Genomic DNA, 23,810 nt, shown 5'->3' with positions numbered 1-23,810 from the left:
TATTCTGATCTCTTGGGTTTAATCCAACCTTTAAGGCACAATAATAATAATTAAACTGTCAACACATTATACAACTAATTTGTGAGCTGCAATAATAAAAATAACAGGGTGAGGGCAAGATAAAGACAATATTCCTACAATTTAGAGAGCATTAACGGTTCAGAGTAAAATATAGCAAAATATATAAATTGGGTGGAAAAAAATCGAAAGAAGAATTCTGGTGAATGTCAAATCTGCTAGAGTATTCCTAGACTGTAAAAAACAGAAAAATCATAAAAATTTGGGGATACTTACTGAGGTATTCTAAACTAAAGAGCCAGATCTCTGCTTGACAATGGCTAGAAATGAACTAAAATTTAAGAATTTAAGAATTCTGAAATTTACTTTTCCAAACTTTTCTATGAAGCACATAGCATTACTCTATAGTACTGTATAGCTGTTCTAAATATTTCAAACAACAAGAAATAATTTCTACCTATAAGAAATAATTTAAGGTACACACCTGGTGTCTGACAAACATGGTCCTTAACTTCTGGAAGTCATATAACACCTCTGCTGAAGACTGTGTGGGGAACAGCAAAGTAGGCCAGTTACACAGAGGGAGAATCTATTCCCTGCTCCAGGCAGACAACAAGGTGAGCCTCCACTGCATTCTGAAATGAGCACCATGATAAATCATTGACTAAAATTTCCTTGTTCTCTAGTAGGCTCCTAAGAACTAGTCACACTCCGTTTCATAAAGAGGAAAGACTGTGACAGAGAATCACTCTAAGCATACCTACTTAAACATCTTGATATTGAACATGTCACTTAGGTTACAGCTAAATGAAACCATCTGCCTGCCTTCTTATACCACGTTACTTCTCAGCATACTCGGTTCATTTCTGTGCTTTGAAAATGGCATAAAACATGTAGGAAGCAACTTACCTGCTATATAGTATTTTGTTAGAGTGCATTGCCAGCTGCATGAGACAAATACAATTTTCAAGGTCATTCCCATGGTAGAGAGAGTTAACAACTACATCGAGACCCAAGAGGATGGTGCTAATTAAACTGGCATCTAACAAGACATATTCTGTGAAATCAAGACTTCCTGCTGCCACAGCAAAATGTTCCACACTGTGTATTTTCTTTGATAGCCCTCTTTCTGGAAGTCAGTCCTTCCTTTAAATTACCTCTTCGATGCTATTACTACTTCACTGGAACATTAGATGGCAAGGCAGTATAATGGAGTGATTGCCTAAGAGAGTGAGCTCTAGGGTAGGAATGCCTTAGTTCAAACCAGGATTCCAGGATTCCACTTTAGAGCTGCAATCGTGCCCAATACCACTAACTCTCGGGTTCTTTTTTTGGGTTTTCCCCCCATTTTGTTTTGTTGTAATATCTGAAAGGATAATAATGTGTATCTTACAGGACTAGTCTAACATTGAACTTTTAAAAATCTATGTGGAATGCTTAGCATCTTGCCTGAAATAAGCACTTAATAAAACTCCAGTTCTCAAAATATATTTGGCCCCAAATCCATCGTTGTTACCACATATGAACTGAATGCTTACCCTATGGTATATATTCTATCAGACTCAGGGCCTTCTCAGAAATTTCTACGTAGAACAAATAAGACTGCCTTTGTAGATATTTAGAGTCTTAGTATATTACCTGTCCAGTGTCTGGTCAGTGACCTTAGGGAAAGAGCAAAACAAAGCAAAAAAGATTTTTTAAAATATCAGCTGACCCATTTTTGTGCATGAATATCAACATTAATATATTGACCTTGTTTTCTAAAGAAGAAAAACATTTGTGCTTAAAATATCAATTGATTCACACATACCACAGATTTTCTTTTCTCTTCTTGTTAACAGTCCTCCAAGGATGTGCAATATGGCCTCAGCCATAGAATTTTCATGTTTGCTGCTTTTTCTGAGTTGATCATTGAGTTGTCTGAAAAAAAAATATTTGAGAATTGTTTAATATTTAATATGTCTTGATAAGTCTGCTAGCCTAAGGATTTCATGGGTTACTGAGCTATAAGACTTTCCTTATCTTTCTCCTTTTACCATACATATCAAGTGCATGTCAACATTTGACATCAAAAATTATAATTTCTAATCGGTCACTTCATACTCTATGCATTCAATCACCAATGTAGTATTTTACCACGCAATTTTACCTTGGTGGAAATCAATTTAAATAATCTGATCTTTCTCAGACTTTACCCTATTTCCTGGGTGATTACATTTGTTTCTCTGACCAAAAAAAGTAGATTTAGCCATTCAACCCCCCACTTATCATCTAGTTTTTATGTCCAATAATTATGTGGAGAAAGAATACACATACACAAGAAAGATCATTAGATGAATGGAAGTATAATGAAAATTCCAAATGAGAAATAAAGTAATAATTCCTATAAAGATTTCAAGGATGGGAAGATTTCAGGTAATGCTTGAAATGGAAAAATAAAATGATATATCAGGAGGTAAACTCAAGCTCTTGTCTGGTCAGCAAGTTTATGAAGTATCACAGTCTCTGAACTAGTACGATTCAAAAAAACCCATAGAAATGTTTTCTGGCATCTAAAACTGTAACAGATGGCACACCTAGGTATATGCCCATTAATGTGAGCTGATATATGCTTGCAGAAAATCAGTGTTATAAAGTGGTATACCCACAGGAGGCCTTTCAATATTGTAATACTCACTTAGACTCATTTCTTTTCCAAATAAAACATGGTTTTTCTATACTTTCTATGAAGTAGCAGCATCTTTTCCTTCAAAAGTTAAGATAAGGACCTACCAAGCTTTCAGGCTCAAAAATATATACATTAATTTATCAAAATTATAAATATTATATCTTGGATATTTACTTTTTGCTCTTCAAATATTCCCTTAAATCTAGTTTGTAGAGCTAGCTTCTGTCATTTCTCAATTGATCGTTCACAAAAGGAAAATCTTCTTTCATAAAAGAAAAATCTCCTTTCTCAAAAAACAATTTGAGATTTATGTTCATACCTTTTTATCACCCTTAAGGAGCCAGATCTGTTTACAGGCATCTCATTTAAGGAGAATTCTGATGTGGTGTGGAAGGAATTAAAAATAAAGGAAATTGATCTGATCTAATTTGATGTAACATAAGCCAAGTGGTTTATTATAGACAAACTCCCTCAACTGTGAGTTGTTGCCCACTAAAGGAAGTTTCATATAAATGATTACATGAATGGAGAGATGTAAAATCTGGTAGACACATCCACCACAACATTAATTTTCTTTTTCCATAAATGGTATCTCATACCCCATCCAACCAGATATAACCAGGAAAAGTCACTCAAATGAAAACTACAAAAATATTCTTATATGTACGTGATGAAGTTAATGATCCACATCTGGAGATTTGTGTGAGGATAAGAAGTCAAACTTTAAAACATAAATCACTGAAACCTATCAATCTCCAATCCTTTATAGATCTTAATCACCTCTATCACAAATATTAAACCAAAATCTTCAAAATGTCTCAATTACATGGTAAAGAGATTAAAAAGTATAGACAGTTCCATCCAAAGTCCATAGGTTCTCTAACTCTCACCTACCTGGATGTAGATTAATGAGTTGTCATGTTGAATTCTTTGCCAGGCGTATGTATACATTTATTTATTTCAATATCAAATTACAGAAACAAGACAATTAGGAATCCTAAGTGGATGGAAGAAATTCTTGACACTGGGTTAGACCAAGGCTATGTAAAGTGGGAGTGTAGACCAGTGTGGCTCAGTAAAGAAACTGAAAGATAATATTTAAAACCTTTTATAGAAGTTTGATATTGCTGGGACATTTTTATTATATTTTATAAAGTTGTCCATCCTCAATATATCATAAATTTAAAATAATGGTGATGATGAAGAAGGAGGAGACAGAAGAAGAAGGAAGAAGAGGAGGAGGAAGAGGAGAAGAAAAAGAAGAAAAATGTGGTTAGACTATATAGGTCCTACTAATGTCCTGGCCAGGACAGAAGACAAAATAGAGGCAGAGTTGGGATGATTTTTGCTTTCTTGAAAGTTTAATCTAACACTGGCTTGTAAATGATGCTCTTCTGGGTAAAGACTTGGATTGTAATCCTTACTAGCTAAGTCATTTTGGGCAGTGCTGCTCTTAAACTCAGCAAGCAGGACCCCTCCCCTGGGCCACACATAGGCAACCTTACTCTTCAGAGCACAACTGGCCCTGAACAGTGCAGAGGTTGGGGCACTGCCCACTGCCCCTTGCAGTCAAAAGTCCAATATAACTTTTGAATCCCCCAAAACTTACTTACTAATAGTCTACTGACAGGAAGCCATACTAGTAACATAAGCAGTCAATTAATACACGTGTACTAAACTTGTATGCTATATGTACTAAACAGTGTGTTCTTACTATAAAGTAAGCTAGAGGAAAGAAAATATTAAGAAAATCATAAGGAAGAGAAAATAATTTACAGAACTGTAACCTATTTTATCGAAAAAAAAAATGCACATAGAGGGCCCGTGAAATTCAAACCTGTGTTTTGCAAGGATCAATTTTACTGTTCCTTAAAATATCTAATAGAGTGCCTGGAACTAGAGTCTTCCAGGAAGGGTGCCCTATACCCAAAGCAATCCACATGGATTCTATTCACCAGAAGCTCCTACCACCAGACCACCCACCTCCAGCCTGTTCCTCCCTTTCAGGGGCCTTCCAACCTTACACCTACAACTTCATCCCATCTCTTACATGTGGGGCTAACCAAATGCCACAAAGAGCCCCAGGACTCATGCCTATTATTTCTAAGGGGGAGCAGAATACATCACCCCAAAATGTGCCACTTTGGTAAATGGATTATTCTGGGCTGAGGACAATCACCGCCCAGCAGACTCAGGAAGAGACATTAACTGCCCCTCCCCCACCCGACTTCACTGCCTAAAAGAATTTGGATAGAAGGCCTGTACCAGAAGAGACCTACTACCAGAAATAACTTTTTAATATCAGAAAAACTTATCTGCGTGGCATGGCAAACCTTGTTCACCAAACATTTGCTTTTCTCATCTTCCTGTGAATTGTCTTCCTCCCCTTTGAAGCCCCTGAACTATACCTCTTTCTCCTTAATTCTGGATGGTATATAAGCCTCAAGTACCTGACATCTGGGGAGTCTCATATTTTAATGGGGCTTCTATACATACATTTTTCTCCTGTAAATCTGTCTTATGTCAATTAAATCATTATACCCACTAAAGAACCTAGAAAAGTTTCCCACTCTTACATTTCCTTCAGGAGCCACATGAAAAGCCTGGTTTAGAGCAGCCTGGCTAGTGGATTGTTTCCAAGTTATTTAAGATGTCTCAAATTGTTTTAATAGACAGGGGCCCAGGAAAAAATGTTTGCCCCTATACACATTCTCTGTCTCTGTCTCTCTCTCTCTCTGTCTCTCTTTCTCTCTCAGGCAGCCCTGACTTCAAACAAATTGAAGCCTCCATTTCCTTGTTGGTTAAATGGGGGGAAAAATAATACTTATCATGTTGTTCTGAGAATCAAACTGTGTAAAATACCCAATAAAGTGCTCGATCCAATGTAAGTTCCCAATAAACAACACTGTTACTTCTAATATTGTGTGTGCATTTCTTAATACACATAGATGTCTAATAAATATTCATTCCCTCACATCATCATCAAACACCTAACTGACTCCACAAGGACCTCAGCTCAGTCCTCATTTCCTCTTTGTTCTAACCCTGGTTCTAGCTCTCCCTGCTGATATCAGGGAGATTTTCCCATCTTCAAATGGAGTTCCCTTATGTGGCTCAGTGTAGTCGGCCACGCTAGGGTGATAGATTTGCAGCATGTGTGCAGAAATGTTGCAAGCTGATTGGTTAACAAAGCGTGTTTCATCCATTTGTGGGCATTTATATGCTTCCAGGTGAAGGATGTATTCTCAAGTTGGTAGCAGACCCTTAATCAGACTTTGTCTTACACTGGTCTCATTCCCTGAAGTCTGTTTCTTGTCACATCCCTGTAGGCATTTGAATTTGTGAGTTTCTACACTTCAACTCCATTAGCTTCTATCCTTATTTAGTATTGAGGAACAGAAAGACAAATAGTTTACCCTCTTGGCTAGTGACACAAAGAGGTCCCTTTGCTTACACAGTTGCCCCGCCCATGACCTTCTTGGTATGTGGTCCTCTGCTGCCCCCTAAGGGCCTCTGCTCACTTTACCCACTGGCCTTGGTTGAGGCCACTGAAACCATTAATAATCCTTGTTCTGGATTCAGTGTGTGGAATGCAGTGCATGGAGTGTGTCCTGGAGTAATTTACAAAGTTATATATCATAAAGGATGATTTTGAAGCATAAAATATACTCCCCACCTGAAAGTGTTCTTTTTGTCAGATCCTTTTCATAGACTAATCCCACTTTCTTGAAATATATCATCACTTCATTAGTTGTCTATCTATAGTCCCTGCTAAATGGAGAACACAGGCAGAGCCATATAATCCAGCCTGGCCATGAGGAAATGGCTCCAAAAAAGAAGAATTCCTACTTAGACTCACGTAAAGTGAGTAGAAAATAGATATGCGATGAAGAAACAGCTTAGAGTTGTTAAGGAAATGATAATAGATCATTGTGGATAAAGAGCTGAACATTGTACATAGAGATGGGATAATGAAAGAAAGTGGGAAAAGAGGAAATTGGAAATGTAAGTAGATACAGAGCATTAGGAGCCATATTTAAAAGTTTATACTTTATTCTAAAAACACTAGGGATCCACTGGTGGGTTTTAAGCAACAAATATTGTGTTCAGGTTAATATTTCTGAAAGATCACCTAAGAATACTATTATAGCAATCCAGGCATGAGAGGATGATTGTCTGGACTAGATGAACAGAACTGAGGAAAGTAGATAAAGTCTGAAGATATTTAGAAAGTAAGATCAACAGATACTGTGAAAAAAGAGGTGAGTCAAGGATGATCAAGTTTCTGTTTTGGATCACTGAGTACATATGGTGGTAGAATTAATTAAGATCAGTATCTCAACACAAAAATATGAACCATATAAGAAAAAATATATAAACATTGTCAAAATTTAAAATTTCTGCTCTTTGGGCACCAGGGTGACTCAGTTGATTGTCTGCCTTCGGCTCAGGTCATGATCCCAGGGTCCTGGGATCAAATCCTGCATCAGGCTCCCTGCTGTGTGAGGAGTCTGCTTCTCCCTCTCTCTCTCCCCCCACCCTTCCCTGCTCATCTTCTCTCTCTCTCTCTCAAATAAATATATAAATCTTTAAGAAAATAAAATTCCGCTCTTCAAAAAACATTATTAAGAAATAAATCAAGTTAACTGGGAAAAAATATTCACATAATACATATATCTGAAAATGACTTGTTACCAATTCAATAAGACAAGCCAATAAGAAAATGGCAAAGATTTGAACTATATATGTTTTTGTGTACAATTACACAAACACTGCACACCCATTTCAATGGCAATTTAAAAAAAAAACTGACAATGCCAAGTCTTGACAAGAATATAGAATAGCTGGAAATCACATATATTGCTGGAAAAAATGTAAAATTATACAGTTTCTTGGGAAAACAATTTAGTAGTTTAGAATAAACCTAAGTATGCACTTGCCTTGCCATATAACCCAACAATTTACTTCTAGGGATTCACCCAAGAGAAATAAAAACATATGCCTCCACAAAGACTACAAACAGACATTGAAACAGCTTTATTCAAATGGCTAAACCAACTCAAAATTTAAGGTAGGAAAATTGTGGCATATTTATACAATGAAATACTAGTCATCAAAAGGAAAGAAATAATCTATTGAAACACAAAACTTAAATGAATATACATAGCACTTCAAGTGAAAGGAGCTACAAACAAAAGTGTACATACTGTATGATTCCATTTAATATGAAACTCTAATATAGGAAGCGAATCAGTGGTTACCTAAACCAAGGTAGCATGGGTTGAGTGGGAAGGGACATAAGAGAACTTTTGAAGGTGATGGACGTACTTTGTATCTTGATGATGATGGTGTTTCATGGGGCTTTAAATTTGTCAAAGTCCATTAATGTGCACTTACAAAGAGTGCATTTTGTTGTTTAAGTCAATAAAGCGGACTTAAACAATAAACAGATAAATACTTGGTAAATTAAAAGGTCATAATTGACAATTCATGAGCTCCACATGATGAAGTTTCTTTGGCTTCCTTATCTCTCTGGAGCCCCTTTTAATTGAATTCTAGTAGAAAAACACAATGACGTGTCTTCACAGTATTTTGAAGGATAAAAAAATCAATTTTCAAATGTTTTTTTAACTAATGTGTGATACAAAGCATTAGTTATCCCTCAATCAAAAAAAAAAAAAACCTCTTTAATTTAGCCTATAACTTTCAGAATATTTTCACTCAATGAACCTTTATGCAGATATCATCCTTTCTAATAAATAGCCTTGTTGAATCATCACAAAAGTGAAAAAAATAACAAATGAAAGTGGCAGAATGAAAAAGAGACTGTACTAATGATCAGTGTTAATACAACCACCAAACAGCTGCTCAGCTCTTTCCAGAACTAGCCTTACCCTCGACTACATCTTCTTTAGCCTTTCTCTTCTGACTCTGGACCATCTGTCATTTGGCAGATAAGCCATATTCGGAGACATCTATATTCAACTACCATTCTCAAACCCTGTGAGTATGCACTAATTCTAAACAAGACTATGATGATCTATTTTAACATTTTGTTTGCCTTAGTTTCATTTAAAATTCTGTCACACATGGGAAAAACTTAGATTTCAGTAGCAAAATGCAGCATAATTGCCTCTGAGAAGGTTCCCTTACCTTCTGCAAGCTTTTAGTATCAATTCAATAAATTTTCAAGCCTTGCAAAGAAAGAGAATACCACATAATTTCCTCTAGTCAATAATGAAGATTCATTGGGGATTCAGCTAATTTAGAAGCCTCACAGATTTTAAGCATCTGTAGGATTTTTCTCCTTAGCTACATTTCAATCTCAGTCCTGAATATAATATTTTAATTAGTTATGTCCATATTCAATTATCATTTTCCTGCTTTCCAAATGTTATATATCACTCATGAGAAATGGAAACCAAATTCTCTTTCTTGATCTTTGAAATAGCCCAGAGTGCTCAGGTAATTTCCAAATCTATTTTCTCACTTGTGTAGGGTAAGAAAATGAAACGGACCCAGCTTGCTGAGCTAAATAGGAAAAGTTCAGAACTGAGATGAAGAGGTAAATTATCATTTCCAATACATCAAATCAACAAGTTTATAGACAACCTAGGAAATTCTACACCTTTCTACTGAACTCCCACTGAACATATCATCTAAGATGAGGGGGGAAACATGGAGGCAGTGTTATCTTCCTATATGACTGTTCCTAGGGGTCTATTTTGTTTAAACCAAGGATAGCAGGTCATTACTCTCTTGATAAACTCTCCAGTTTATGCTCAGAGCAGTCAAAATACTTGATTTAAAAAATAAAATGAAAAGAGCCCTTACATGCGATAAAAACCAATTTCGTTTTAATTCAGAAATAAAAATAGAGCCTAGTGCAACCAACTGTTTACTCTTCTACTTAACCATGTTTTTACATTCCGGTAGAGAAAGACCAGTTTACTCTCTGCACAAATGCAAACATTTGAAATGACCACAGGGCACTGTGTGAGAGGTTCCCAAAACAGGACAATTGCCTTCTTTCTACTACTGTTTCCATTCCCTCCCCTTTTTCAATTTAGAGTGTTTGGTAACTTGCCCATTCGCCTAAGAATCAGCGGGTATAACTATCTTTAAGGACAAGATTGTGCTGTAAAAATAACCAGGTAAGAGACAGGGTGCTAGTGCTCCCATCACTAGAGACCAGTGGCAGCTTCTGGCACACACAGCTGGTAAACAGAACAGCAAGCAAGCCAAAGACCAAGACAGTTCAGATGTTAGAATGCTTTGCTTACCAAGAAAGCACCTACTATATTTGAACAAACTTTTACACTTAAAACAAACATGGTGGAACTGAAGGCAACGCATATTTTAACTACACTTCCTCTGAAAAAAACACTATTCCGACTAAACATCTAAATAGATTCATGACTGCAAACACTTGGGAGAACTGTAATGGTAGGCGCTGCAGCCTCGCCACTGGAAAAATATAAAGGCTAACAAAGCCTGACCCTGTCACCTCCTGCTACTCACTCTTAAGCCCTTTCCTTTCCAAAGACCAAGCAAGGAAAAGTGGAAATAAGGACAATCATTTTTCGTTACTGATGGAAATAGAGTTTTATGAATATGCAGTTTCACTCCAGTCCCCAAAATCTGTATTTAGGATCCTCTTATTAAATAAAATCAGGCTCCACTTCAGTTTTCAACAGTGACACAAATAAACACATTCATACTCACATGTATATAGAAAATGCACACATAATTTTTGGGGAAATTCAGAAATCCACAGCACGTGCTCCATTCAATTCAATTCAATGCACAAACATGCCTTTGGCCTGTCGAGGTGTGTTATGAAAAGCACAAGTTATATTTACTTTCCAGCTTTTAACCCTGCCTCGTCACCAATGTACAGAGTACTCCTACCTTTCTTACTGTCTATAATGTCATAAATATTTAGAATTAAGCAGAAAAACCTGGCCCTAATGTTAGCAAGTAAACAATCCAATTAAAGACAGAACAAAACAAAACAAAACAAAAAAACCTCAGCTGACTCTTATTCTACAATTCAGAGTTGGCTTCTGGTGCCATTTAAATACATAGGATCAATGCCCTTAAAGAAAAGTCAAAAAAAAAAAAAAAGTCAAAAAAAAAAATAGAAAAGTCACACTAAAATTGGTGCTTTTAATTCTCGTCAGTAAAGCTATCCCCTTACTTCCTGAAATAATGACTTTCACGGAACAAAATTTGATAAGGAGCCCCAAATTAGAATCAAAAGATAAGTTGCACAAAGCTACAGGATACATTTTTTCTGTAGTTGTGTGTGTGTGTGTGTGTGTGTGTGTGTGCGTGTGTGTGTGGTTTTAACCTCTGCTTTTCTAACCTCTGACTAAAGGAATAATAACCTAATATATTTTTTCAAGAAACAGTGACAACTGCTGTCACCCTTTCCTTCACTGTGTAGAAACGGGACAAATTCCAAAGCCATCTCTGGTACTATAATTATTGGATTTTGCTTTCTGCTTAAGGTTTTCATTATTGTATAATGTTGTTACAAATGAAGGGAAGAGATTAAGAAGTAAAAGAGGAAAATCTCAATCCAGAACACTGTTTTTTTTTTTTTTTTTTTTTTTAAGTAGCCTCCATGCCCAATGTGGAGCCCAACATGGGGCTCAAATTTACAACCGTGAGATCAAGACCTAAGCTGAGATCATGAATCAGAGATGCTCAACCAACCAAAAGCCACCCTGGTGCCCCGTAGGACATTTTTAAGAAACTTGTTCTAGGAGGTGGTTAGGGGCCCACCTTCAGCTCAGGTCATAATCCCAGAGTCCTGGGATCAAGCCCCAAATCCTGCTCCCTGCTCGGGAAAGAACCTGCTTCTCCCTCTCCCTCTGCCTTTCCTCTCAGCTCATGCTCTCTCTCTCTCTCTCTGTCTCTCTCTCTCTCAAATAAATAAAATTGAAAGAGGAAAGGAAAGGAAAAAGGAAAGGGAAGGGAAGGGAAGGAAAAGAAAATATTTTAGTGGAGGAAAAATAGAACTCTTCATTTTCCTGCTGCCACATGTGGCTTAATCCGCAAGTCCCCAGCCTGCTCCTCCCTGGGTTGAGAACCCCCCCCCCCCATCCCTGTTCCACCACTCTCAGCTTATTCCTTTAAAGTCTACTTCATTACTCTAACTTCTTGATTTTATCTACTCTAAATTTCCAGGTTCTCTACCTGCAAAGCTTTTCATCCACATTTAAGGAGTAAGCAGCCTCTTAGTGTCCCTTGGTATGCGGCCACAGCCTGCAACAGTGACATTCTGTGTGTTTAGATGCACCTGAGCTGACGTGGATTCAAAGTGCCCCAGCAGCAGCATCTTTGCACAGGCGGGACAATTATATATCTATGCCCTTTCAGGGAAGAGAAAGGAGACCACCCGCCCCAAGCCAGTGCCACCAGCTAGCTCTCCTCTGGTTCTTTACAGCCCCCACGCAGCTGTTCCAGCGCAGAGGGAAAGCACAGCTGCCTCAGTTTGACTCACACCTACAGGGCTTTTCTTCATTCCCTCTCTCATTTCCATGATCCCCAACTGCTTGCATCTCTCCTCCCCTTTTATCTGTATTAGAGGAAGTACGAGGCTGTGGGCAGAGCCCTTTTGTCTTCCTGTTTAGATCAGACATGTAAATAAACACATCTGTTTGGCTAGGGCACAAGCAAAGCCTTAAATAGTAGCATTGCCGAAAAGACATCGCTAAGTTCTGCTCAAGAATTATTACAATTAAGATTTCTCATGACAAGGCAGCTTTCATACAGCTAATCAAACAAGACATCATCTCACAAACCCACTTGCCTCCTTTTTGCATATATGAAAAATGCTGTTACTTAGAGAGCCCTAGAAGGCAAGCAATTGCATAGAACAGCCAAGTAAATCCATGTTCTCAAAACAGGGCACCACGGAGAAAATCACAGCCCTTTAAAATAACAACTCTCTCTAAAGCAGATAAAATCCTTGAAGAAAAAACCAAAAAACTGCTTTAGAGAATTGAAGTTGTTTTCATGAATTTCTCTCCTTCAATCTATTCGGTATTTTTTCACAAAAATGGATGTCAATACTAGATATGTATTTTGTTATTTGTGAAAAAATACATCTCTCTCTCTTTTTTTTTTTAAAGATTTTATTCATTCGTTCATGAGACACAGAGAGAGGCAGAGACACACGCAGAGGGAGAAGTAGGCTCCCTGCCAGGAGCCCAATGCGGGACTCGATCCCAGGACCCCGGAATCACAACCTGAGCCAAAGGCAGATGCTCAATCACTGAGCATCCAGGTGCCCCCCCAAAAATATATCTCTTGAGGATTGTCTACTTTATTAGTACTGAACAGATTATTAACCAATTTTTTAAGCTATCTTTCTTGAAGGGAAATTTAATGGTTCATGTTTATTTCTTATGTTTAAAAAAAACCTAATCCTCACTTACATAACACCAACATCATCCACATTTATACAATACAATTTGTTCATTTAGGTACTTCCCAAACATTTTGAAAAGCTTTTAGCTCAGTTTCTGTTTTCTTGTCCAGGGCCAGGTACAGTGCTATCTAGAAGAAAAGACCATCCTCTGTTATGTAATTGTACCCATTATTTAGCCAGCATGGCCACCAGGTCAATGGCTGGTCTGCAGTGACCATGGCACTTTGTCATACCACAAATTAGCTGCAGGCAACTCTCAAGCCAGATCAGCCCAGAACATTGCCCTGCACTCTTCCCAAGTGTTAATCGCCTTTCTGAATGTCAGAGTGCCAAGCATGTGGACAAAAAGAATTCCAGCCAGCCTCCCTAGGCCAATTCACTCCACCGGTTCACTTTTCATGAGGCTGGGTCATGTCACCTGTTTACTTTCTCCTACTGTGCTACAACCTTCAGATGGTGCACATGCTGAATCCTACCCCCTTATCCATCTGGCAAATCCATACTCCTGAGGCCCAGGCATCTCCTCTAGTGCAAGGCTGTGATGATGCCAAACAACACTGTTTATCTTTCTTTTTTCAATGCAACCAGCAGAACCTGTACTCACTTTCTTTCTTTTACCAAACCTCTGATTACACTGTACTATGGTGATTTGTTTGCATGTCCATCCTTCTCCCCTGCTCTCACTTTTGCTCTAAAGTTTCTTCCGGGGCCTAATCTCGATACCATTCCTCAGCCTTCCCTGAAGGCTCAAGTTGGTTTCCTCATTATATGCTCCCATTCTGTGCTGTTCTCTTCCTTTATATAAAATCACATCTGTCAGCATCTATACAATTTCTATTTCCCAGAACCTTAAGTTCTCTAACTAGAGGGACCTTGACAGCCTTGTTCACAGCTGCATACCCAAGGCCTGGGACAGTGCTTGGAATCCAACAGTTCTCAACTGTTTGAAAACATGAAGTTAACAAATGACAGCATGGTAGCTTCTTGAGTGTTGGAACTTTATTCAAGTTTTTACGCCCAAGTCAGTGAGCAACAATTTTCTGAATCAATGATCAATTTAGCAAATTATGTGTTCTTCACTTACACTCTACAAATATAGTCAAGTTACAACAAACTTGATTCTCCAGGAAAGTGTATAACTTAATTTCCCAAAATTTGTAAGTATCACAGATACAGCAAAGTAGAGTAAAGCACTGGGAATTGAGTTTTTTTTTTTAAGTAAAAATTTTTAAACTCGTAGTATCTTGAAAATATTATACCACGCCATAAAAATTTGTTCTGATATATATCCAGCAGCTAAACAAAAGCCAATACATATTCATGCATGTTTGTCATCAAGCATGGAAAAATAAAATCACAGGTAATTCAGAGTAATTCAAGCCTTGACTTTAGTTTTACTTTCAATATTACTTTCTACTCATACTTGCATATTTTTAAAAATAATCAATTAGTCATAGTCAACATTTATGTTCAGAGACCATATGAGGCAGTATGGAGAAATGCAAAAGAAACAGGAGGGAGACAGATGGCTCCATGTAATATACATAATAAACAGTCCTGCTTTGCTCTGCCTTACTTGAATATTATGCATTCAATCCGTAATGCTTTATATTCTTTTGCATAGGTGTGGGTTTTCTCCTCTGATTAGACCTGAAATTTCCTGGCAACAAGTACCTTGACTTTTAGTTAACTCCTTTCCATCACCATTTATCCTTCCTTTTTACTGTACCAATTCATACCTTCACTCACCCGATGTTTTGAGTGTCTGCTGTGTCAATTGCCCTGCGAGACACAGGATATACAGTAGAGAACAAGATAAAGTCTCTGCTCCCATGGGGCTATACTGAATGTGCATGTGGGAGGTGGGGCAAAGCAAAGATTAAACAAGCAAACAAACACATATGAAAACTTTAGCTGGAAAAGTGCTATAAAAACACATGTATAAGGGATTAGATTAAGGGATTAAAACTAATAAAGATTAGGGTTATTTAAGATGAAATGGCCAAGGAACATTTAAGCAAACACCTGAATATATTAAGGAAACCTTGAAAAATCTGGGTAGAAGAATGTTGTAGGCAGAGAGAACAAAAATGCAAAGGCCCTGAGGTGGTAATGAGCCCTGTGAGCTCCAAGAACATCAGAAGGATGGTGTGGCTGAACCTGAGTGCATAAGGGGCAAAGGAAGATGAGGTTAGAAAGAGAAGATCATGGAAGTCCAATCTGGGCTGTGATAAGCAGTTTAGATTTTATATTCATGTGACAAGAAGCTTATGGAAGGTTTTGAGCAAGGGAGTAACATAATCTGATTTGTCTTTTAAGAAGATTACTGTGGCTGCCATGTAGCGAATATACTAGCAATGTTGCAAAAAAATGGGAGCTGGGTGACCAATCAGGAGATATTACAATGGACCAGGCAAGAGGTGGGAGTGCTTTGGGTTGAGGTAGAGAGAAGTGGTTGGATTTTTAATGTACTTTCAAAGTAGAGCCAGAAGATAGGACTCGCTAATGGTTTGCATCTGAGTTGTGAGAAAATGAGAAGAATCAAGGAGGACTTCTAGGTGACTGATCTGAGGAGTAAGAGTTCTGATATGTGGAAGACTAGGGGAGAAGCCTAAAATAGGGTTTCAAGAGCAGATGCTCCATAAATGCTAATTTGGTAATTGAAAAACAGAAAAGTACAAATTAATAGCATTACAAGCTGTTTATATAAGTGATAATAAGTACATAGCCTCAAATTCCAAATCTGCAGCACTTTAGAAAGTAGCAATAGTAATCAGAGCAAAAACTGGAATAAAATAACATCCTGAGATATATCATCTTTAGAGAGTACAATTGAAAATCACTGCAGACAATGGTAGGACCTTAGCTTCAAATTTCACAAATTCTAAGAGCTCTTACATTAATTAAAATTAGTTTGAAATTATTTGTTGAATCATTAGCAATACTTTAATTCATTTATCTCTCATGTATTTAGCAGAAAACATCACTGTTTAGCATTGGAATCTCCTACCTCTAGATACTGATGCTCTCAGAGGAGTTCGAACAGACAAGCTAAATCATCTTTATTAATTGTCATGATAGTAATCAGCTGAGAACTTTCAACTTGACCTCTATGTAGCATTCAGAACAAATAAAGATTCGTTGCTACGATATCTTAATAACGTAAATATCCATTCCATCAAGCCATGCTTTTGAAATTCATCTCAGAGTTTAATAGGGAAGTACCAGCTCCTTAATTGGTAAGGTTTGATTAATATGTCCTTTCTTACATCCACATGGCCCATTTGCAGTAGGTTAAATTTGTTTCATTTTTCAAGTTACAACAGTTTAGGGATTTCTGCCTCCCTTTCATCTCTGATATAAAGTTTTGCACCTAGGCAACATATACTAATCTATTTTTAGTGATATTCTAGCCACTTAAATTCAAGACTCTAGACATTTAATAAAACATTTATTTCTTGGTGGTTGTATAAAGATCCAAAGACTAGACACTGAGGTAAAAAGCATCATTTCATTTGTATAGAATTTTTCAGGAAGGAAAATAGGGGGAGTTTTCTTTTACTATTTATCACCTAAGATTTGAAATTTTTGCCACTACACTGCTCAGGAAACCCTAAGGATAGTTTCCAATTGGTCCAAGTTACAATAATCTTGTGAAGATTTACTGCTGAGTTTCATGTTATTGGAAATGAAGGAAATTCTACTCACAGTCCAAATACCAAATGCAGCTTCACATGGGGTCATGCAGCATCAATGTGCCACAGGCTTTATCATAAATCAGATACTCTGGAACAAATTTGGAGTGTTGACTTCCAGAGTGTCCACGTAATATACTGTGCCTTTTTTTTTTTTCTTTGAACACACAGAGGGCAGTTGTAAATCACATACTAACTTAAAAACCAAGAGACCTTTTTTTTTTTTTTTCTCCCTGGAACAAAACTAAGTTAATGGCTATTCAAGAAAATACTACCATCGGAAGGGAGTGGGGAGTCCTTAGAACATAGGAAGAGACATATTCACTCCTTGGGCATTTCTTTCTTCCTTCCTCCTTTTATCTTTCTTTCTTTCTTTCTTTCTTTCTTTCTTTCTTTCTTTCTTTCTTTCTTTCTTTTTCTTTCTTTCTTTCTTTCTTTCTTTCTTTCTTTCTTTCTTTCTTTCTTTCTTTCTTTCCTTCCTTCCTTCCTTCCTTCCTTCCTCTCCTATGCCATATCCTGTCCCACACTGTGGCATACATTTGTCTTCATTTTATTTCGAGAATTAGTTTCCTTTTCTATAACTATTGGCTGGTAATTTCATATGTAACTTGCATAATCATATCCATAGGCTATGGACAAACTTTGTATCACTAAGTATAATGATTTTTTTTTTCATTCTTTTTTTCTATCAAACCAGCATTCCTCTTCTGTGGTGATTATCTTACCCTTTGCAGACAGTTGCAGAGGTCTTTACAAAATATCTTTCGTGGGGCTTTCTTCTGAAATGTCTCCTTAGCCCTGATAAAAACCTGGCATGTTTGCCCAAAGCTGCCACAAAACTTTGTGTACTATTCACTCTCTACAATTGAGAAGTCCTCATCCTTGACATCAAACTGTATACCCCAGAATGGGACTATATGTGCCTGGAGCATGAGATATTTTTTCCTAATTCACACAATGGGCCAGCAACAGCTCTATTTTAGCCTCACAATCTCTAGAAGTATAGATTTCCTTCACTTTGACACACTGGCAATTCTACTAGTCTATTTTCCACAGTAAAGTCTGGCACCTGCTTCTGTGCCTTCAAAAACACCAAAGTACACAATGAAATTCTCCCAATATCTTCCTTACCGTACCCAACTCTGATCCCATGGTAGAACTAGGGCCTACTTTAATGTGAATAATGAATATAATCAGTCAAAATTCTAAATAAGAATTAACTAATCAAATCCAGCTATATATTCGAAGTTAATATCCTTTGTATTTATTTCAGGAATATTTAGGTTCCATATACAAATTTATTGATAAAGTATTTTTAGCAACTTAAATAAGAAAAAACTCAAATGATTTTCAATACATTAAAAAAGAGTATTTGATTAAATTTAACATCTACTCCTAAAAGAAAATTTCTTAAAAACATGAATAGGAAGATGTAGTATGTTAAAAATCAATCATAATTCTTCCAGCCATCTTCACACTTAAACATTATTTGCACCTCCATTAATGCCAGTATTAGTTTGCCAAAGATAATAATTTTCTCCACAAATAATGTGCACATGATTATTCTGAATCAGACAGCTAATGCAATTAAATACGAAGATGAAATTCAAGTGAAAAGTACTAAAGTATAGGAAAACATTTAAGAATTTATCCACCTAACTTCATATGAAATTAGACCTCTTACTTGAAGAAAATTATAAAATTTTACTCAGATGCATATAAGCAAAATAAATATGTGGAAAACATGCAGATTATGGATTAAAAAGGAATATCTTTATAAAGATACAAATTCTCCCCCAAATTAAGCTATAGATTTATTTCAGTTTTAGTCAGAATATTAATATTTTTTCATTGAATTGACAAAAATTTTCCTAAAGATCACTAGATATCCAGGAAAATTATGAGAAAGAATAATGAAGGATGACTTTCCTTCCAGATTCTAAAATGTAGTCTAAATTTATCATAATTTTAAAAGTATAGTACTTTTGAAATAAAGAAGAATAACATAGGGGCACCTGGCTGGCTCAGTCAGTCAAGTGTATGCCTTTGGCTCGGGTCATGATTCCAGGGTCCTGGAATCAAGCCCCATGTCAAGCTCCCTGCTTAGTGGGGAGCCTGCTTCTCTCTCTCCCTCTGCTGCCCCCAACCTGTGCTCTCTGGCTCTCTCTCTCTCTCTCTCTCTCTCTCTGTCAAATAAATAAAATCTTTAAAAAACAAGAATAACACAAATATATAAAAATGGCAGATAAAGATTGATTTTCAAGCTGATATAGAAAAGATGAATAATTTAATAAATGGAGTTGGCACAATGAGTGAGAAATGTGGAAAGAAACCAGGTAGATTTCTCTCCATCCTTACTCTAAACTAAGTTGGAAATAAATTAAAGATTAAATTTAAAAGTAAAACCATAGAAATACCATAGGATCCAGTAATTCTACTATTGGATATTTACCCAAAGAAAATGAAAACACTAATTTATAAAGGTATACATACCTCTATGCTTACTCCAGCATTTACAATAGACAAGATATAGAAGCAACTGAAATGTCCATCAATAGATACACGGATAAAGAAGATATAATAGGTATATATCATACATGCACACGATGGAATATTACTCAGCCATAAAAAAGAATGAGATCATGACAACACAGATGGACCTAGAAAGTATTATGCTAAGTGACATAAGTCAGAGAAAGACAAATACTGTATGATTTCCCTTACCTCTGAAATCTAAAAAACAAAACAAAAATCAAAGGAACAAAAGGCAGAAACACACCCATAAATATATACATACATAAATACAGGGAACAAACTAATGGTTGCCAGAGAGGGGGAGGTGGGAGAAATGGATGAAGTGAGTGAAGGAGAGTGGAAGATACAGGCTTCTTATTATGGAATGAATAAGTCATAGGTACAGCATAGAGAATACAGTCAATGGTACTGTAATACCATTGTACGGTGACAGAGGGTAGGTACACTTGTGAATATAGCATCAAATATAGACTTATCGAATCACTATGTTGTACACCTAGAACTAATGTAATATTGTGTGTCAACTATACTTTGATAAATAATAAAAAATGTCCAATATAAGAGTGCTAATCTTATAGTTAAGATTAATCAACTCTAAGCATATAGAAATGATATTTACATACTTAGTATATTATATAATATATTATATAATGTTATATTATATATAAGTATATTATATACTTATATTAGTATAATATAAGTATATTATATAATTTTATATTATATATGCAAAATATAAAGATGATATAAAATGCAATAATCATTAAAGAAAAATAGCTTTGACCTCACATGAATGTAAACGTGTGAATTAGACACCTATTAAAAATGACAGTATTGACACATATACAAACAAAGATTGTGTGCATTTATAGCATGAGCTCATTTTCAGAAAAAATCAATTAGTTTATGTTATTCAAATAACATGACTGTATTATACAATTATAAAGTTGGGTGTTTAAAAACATAATTCTTTTTCCTTGAACTGATTTTATTTCCTAATTCTAGATCTCCAAACAGTCAGACTCATATCAGGCAATTTAATTTAGCTCCTACATTACAGTTCTACCCCATTCAGTGATCTAATAGACAACTTAGATTGTATACATCAGTTAGTTTGGTTCAGCAGTGCATCCGAGACACTTTTTCCCACCTCATCTTCTGGCTTTCACCATCCCAAATACCAAGCAACTGATTTCCACTGTCAGCAAATGGCTGCCTCTCCCTACTGTAGAGACCATATCTCATGACCGTGTCATTGTAGTCTGTGACCTCTTGGCCACATCAGGAGGGGCTCTGGCGGGGGCCACATTTGGCTGCAGGCAGTGACTGGAAGGATGACATCTCAGAGATGCAGCTGCTCTGCTATTCTCTCCTCCTTTGCCCTGCCAGCTCACACATTCACTGGCTCCCCCAGGTAGGTCATGAAGTCCACGTTTTAGTCCATTGTCATGAGCAACTCCCTGACATGTCACTCTTGAACCAGGCGACACTTTGGAGACTGGGACGGTTGGAGGAGGCCCCTCTGACATCTAAATGAACCAGGTGGCTATCTTCCTTGAATTCCCGATGCAGGATGGTGTGGGGCACATCTGCCCAGCCACCACTTTTAAAATGCAGCCGGAAGACAGAACATCCATCTCCTTTCCTCGGGTACCTGCGCACTCCCTTGGGGATTCTTATATTTCCATCTTTCTTTTCCATTTAGCATTCAGCACAAAGGATCAGGGGAGCAAAACAATAGCAGGCTGGTTTTCCCTTTCTTTCTCATCTAAAAGTCGATTCTTCTCTCTCTACACTCAACATGGTTCAAAGCCCTCTATGCATGAGGAAGGGAAGATAAAGGAGCTCCTCAGTTCTTCATCCTGACAGATGCACTTTGTCCCAGTAGCCCCTCCCTGCTCCATAAAAACTCATCATCTAAATTGGCAATGGCCTTGAGAAACAGAAAGAGAAGGAAATGTTTGACATTGCAAGTTATTATGGACCATCATTATTTCAAATCTCATCTTTCTACATATATATCTGTGTATATACACATTATTTATAAATATTATTGTATAAACATAGATGCAATTGTAGAGACACAGATACACAGAAATTAGCCTGAAGATGATATATATCTCAATATTAATAGAGGTTGAGAAGTGTTTTACCCTTGTCCAGCATTTATTACATTCATAGGTAAATACTGAAGCCCTTTTTAAAATGTGATCTAAATCACATTTAACTGTCCAAGCAATCTTTTAATTTACCCGGATAACAATTTATATTTCAAAAGTGTTGAGAAAACCACTGAATCATGTAAGTCCACCTCATCCATAGACATGGTTTCAGCTTAGATTTGAAAAACTCTCACTAGGAGAAACAGAGACTACATCAGAATTTGTACAATTATGTGTTTCATTAGGCAAAGTAGAAAGAAACCATAAAGTAAAATCCTGCTTTATGCCACCAGATATTAAAGCCACTGGACAGTTAAATAGAGTCACCAGGTGTTATCTTTCTAATTCCCACCATGTGCTGCAATCAAAAACCTCTTCAACATCATTTTGATATGTGGCAGCAGAAAATGTGCATACTTGTTCAATGTAAAACTGACATTTGTTTTTTAGTAAATGTTTATCAATTCAGAATAGTACCAAGAACATCTTTTCTTCAAAATTGATTGTGTTTGATCAGAGCAGTCCACTGTTTATAAATCTCATTTTCCCCAAGGATAAGGAAAAAAATTATAATTGACTCACGATACTAACCACAAATCCAAAGCCACGAATATTAAAGGCAGCTATACGAAGTGAATGGTAACAGTGAGACAAGCTAATCATAACTCAGAAATATTGAGACCCAGAGTGCTGATTTAGCACGTATAACTTTCCTGTTATGGTTCAAGAATCATCATATTTTCTGAGTAATTTGATTTCTTGTAGGAAATATACCAGGATTGCATCTTGGAATAACTAACGATGTTAGGGATTGGCTGGATCCTTTACAATTGCAAAATCTCTAACCTTAAGTTTCCTGAGGGACATCACTTATAAGAAACAGGGGAAAACAAGAAATAGTCCAGTACTCTGACTTTTAGAAACTTCTAATTCACAAGTGCTGCAAAAAATTCTAAATAAAATAGAGCTGAGATCAGGAATAGAGTGTGGGAGGAAGAAATCACTCAGGACCAAATGCTCCTGCGTAAGCAGACCCCAATTCACTCAAAAAGCATAAGGCCACCTTCCTGCACCCCCAGGCCACTCTATCCTGACCCCACAGCCCCAACATAAGCAGAAAGCTTAATGTGACTTAGTTATACAGTAATTCATTTCCCTCTGTGAAGAGTTACCCACTTCAATCTAATTTCTTACGGCCTCAGGGGGTATATTATAGAGTGTGTTTTGGTTAAATTGCACTAGACAAATAACATGGAAAATCTTGTATGTGTTAACCACAATAATTCTTATACTCCTATATATAACATTTTAACAATGAGCCTTAAAATATGTGATAAATTCTATATGATCCTCACAAGACTTTAGGGTTCAATACAAAAAAATAGAACCACTTTAGGTGTATTAAGAGATATGAGTTTAATACAAGAAATTTTATTTACAAAATATCTAGAAATTTAGAAGAACAGTCTCTAGGCTAGACTTCCAGGAATGACCCTGAACACTACATAACTGAAATACCAGCAGGGCTGCTGATTCTGCCAAAATATAAAGGTAAAAGTTAACAGGCGACCACTGGAACTAAGTAAGAACATTCAGCTACGACTGTGTTCTGATAATGAGATCTGTTTTCTGAAAGAAAAAGCCAAAGCTCCAGGAAAATGGCTTTCATATCACTCCTACATTTTTTAAAGAGATTTAATTTAATTAATTTAATTTGAGAGAGAGAGAGGGAGCCGGGGTAGGGGCAAAGGGAGAAGGAGAGAAAGAATTTCAAGCAAACTCCCTGCTAAGCATAGAGCCCAACGTGGGGCTCGATCTCCTGACCCTGAGGTCATGACCTGAGCTGAAGCCAAGAGTTGGACAGTCAACCAATTAAGCCACCTGGGCACCTCCTATCATTCTCATCGTATAAATCATGAATACATACTTCTAAATGATAGGATCTAACTTGTTTTCAAGTCTTAACAGCAAGGAGCCTGGGAAATATGGATTTTCAGCTTTCTAGCTTCTGCTGGACAAGAAGGCTACACAGAAGCAGTTAGAAATGGATGCTCAGGACAGAGCAATCATAGCTACCATGGGCAAGAGTTGGTACTTCCATTTCACAGATGAAGAAACTAGATTCAGAAAATTTGACTTGTTCAAGGGCCTCAATGTTAAATAATGAATCACCAAGAGTAGAACCCAGGAGTTTCTATGCCACATCTGGTATACTTTCCAATTTGCCATTTTGTGTTAAGGGATTATTAAACTAGAAAAGAAACAATTGATCACACCCCATAAAGGGAACT

The 23,810-nt window shown here is 36.8% G+C and overlaps 1 long non-coding RNA gene across 1 annotated transcript in view; it reads right to left on the bottom strand.

The window, feature by feature from the left end:
• Positions 1–508: 508 nt before the first annotated feature.
• The window catches only part of LOC118353810 (uncharacterized), a 37,942-nt gene continuing 14,640 nt past the window's right edge, over positions 509–23,810 (bottom strand). Inside the window, exons 2-3 of the long non-coding RNA XR_004813202.2 lie at positions 1,829–1,938; positions 509–653 (exon numbers count right to left, since the gene is read on the bottom strand). This is a non-coding gene — a long non-coding RNA (uncharacterized LOC118353810). The remainder of the gene's footprint in view (positions 654–1,828; positions 1,939–23,810) is intronic.

The sequence above is a fragment of the Canis lupus genome, chromosome 1 (assembly GCF_003254725.2).
Source record: "Canis lupus dingo isolate Sandy chromosome 1, ASM325472v2, whole genome shotgun sequence".
In the NCBI taxonomy this organism is placed as follows: Eukaryota; Metazoa; Chordata; class Mammalia; order Carnivora; family Canidae; genus Canis; species Canis lupus.
The sequence above is the reverse complement of the archived record's forward strand: the minus strand, read 5'-3'. Positions and strand labels throughout refer to the sequence as shown.